The following is a 2,145-nucleotide window of genomic DNA, read 5'->3' on the forward strand; positions in this document are numbered from 1 at the left end:
TCTGAAATGGAGTATAGGGCTGATGATGGTATAGGGGCTAGGGTGCCAGGACCACAGCGCGTAGGTGACTGGGAGAAGAGAAAGCCCCAGAGAACTGCTGGGGAGAGTTTTTTGCAGGAAAGCACGGAGCCTGCATGTAACTTGCTGCAGCGTTAGCTGACTTTCCAGTCCCGTCTGCCTGCAGTGACCCAGACAGCTTGCTGCTGGTACTTCCCCCTCCGGGCCTCAGAAGTAGAGGTTAATATTAAACAGGTTGCTGGGTAAAATGGGAGCGGCTGGGAACAAAGAAATCGCCATGGCAAATTCCTACTGCCTGCTGGGAGCTTGGCCCTCGGGCCACCCTTGCATTTTCATCTGTGAGTGATTCCTACCCCAGTTACCATCTCCTGTGAAACCTTTTCTCTCTCAGGGGCATCACTACCGAAGGCGTTAGGGAAATGAGAAGCTCCACGTTAATTTTGTCACATCAGTGCATCTGCCTTGGGAAAGTATTTTCCTTTCCCCGTGTACCTGATTTGTAGGAGTGAATTAACCCGCAGGAGTTGTGCCAGCTGAAAGGTGCTTCTTGGTCTCTCTCTGTTGTGAAGCTTGCTTCCAGGCCGCCAGTATCCCAGAGATGTACTAGGGACATGCAGAATCATACAGAACACACTTATTTAATCATTTATCTATTTTACCTTTGTGTGAACTGTGGTGTCTGGAACTGCCTGCCTTGCCAGGGCTGCTACGTGAAGGCAACAATCCAACCAACACACAGGCCCGACAGAGTCGCTCTTTAGTGATTTAACCCGTCTTTAAAGGCTTACATCCTTCCACTTTTATCAGCAGATTTTCATGATCATTCTAACAGTTCCAGAACAACTTTCCAGATTATCTTATGGCTTGGTGATAAAAGTATTATATATATGATTAATTTCTTTTTTTCCTAATATGAAGTAATTTTTTTCTCCAGCGGTTTTTAACAGAACGTAGGACTGAACATACAAACCTGGTGCAGTTTTTGAACTTAGGTTTCAGTGTTGAACACCATGAAAAATGGTCTGAAATGGAATCGTGTGTGGAAAATAAGTTTCTTCTCATTAATACGAACTTTTTAAAAAAGGTCTTCCTGATTCTCATAGCTCAGTTTTCCATTGAACATCCTGGCATTGATCACTGTGCTGCTACTCTCAGAGGAGTCAGTCGCTGCTCCCAAGTACCACTGCTGCATAGAGAACCTGGATCGAGGTCTTTATCTGATGCCAGCTCCTTACCCTGGGTGAAGGTTGGGCTCATACAACCGACCATGTTAATTCCCAAGAACTGAACACCTCTATGCCTTGACTTCAGTCCACCACATTCTGTGACGTTCAGTTTTTGGCAATCTTTTTTTCTGATGCGTACCTCTCCCTTGGTTTGAAGTCTATTACAATCTGTATGTTTTACTTCACCACCTTTTGCTTTAGAGTTCTGTTTGCCCAGGTCGCAGCTCTGCATATTCCAGAAGATGCCAGCAAGCGCATTCCCATTACTTCATTGCTCAGGTCATTCAAGGGCACTTAAGTAATTGTTTCAAGGCAACCTGAAAACAGATTTCTCTTCTGACCTGCCTAGTGCACTTCCTAAAATCCTGGGATGGTGTCCGACTGACTACTTTTAGAACAAAGGCTTAATGTCGGCATTTCCTGAAGTGACTGATGGCTTAGATATGTTTGACTTTTTAATGTATTTTCAAACAGAGATGCAAAATATCAGTAACATTGCACGGAAAGACTTCTCTCTTCACCTTGTCCCTGCACCCCTGCTTGTCACTCTGCCTTTTCGGGCCGCATCTAGCGCTTAAGACTTTTGGTAGTAGGAAGGCAAGGACACGATGCAGACCAGGCAAACGGTGGTTTCACAACCAGGATTTATTATGACAGCAGGACGTGATGTTTCCCACTCCAAATTAGCAAGTACTGAGTTCCCCGGTGGCCTAGTGCCAATTTTGGCTCTGGGCTTTTGAGGCGCCTTCGGCTCGTTCTTCTCCCCCGCCCTTCCCCCTTCCCCCTTCTTCCTTCTCCCTCCCCTCTCCTCCCCTCCCCTCCCGCAGCCGGCGCCACGTTGCCGTTACGTGTTCCTCCCTGCAGGGCAAGGCCCTTTTCCCGCCGCTGACTGCGGCAGCCC

Source organism: Egretta garzetta, unplaced genomic scaffold (assembly GCF_000687185.1).
Source record: "Egretta garzetta isolate BGI_Z169 unplaced genomic scaffold, ASM68718v1 scaffold321, whole genome shotgun sequence".
Classification (NCBI taxonomy): Eukaryota; Metazoa; Chordata; class Aves; order Pelecaniformes; family Ardeidae; genus Egretta; species Egretta garzetta.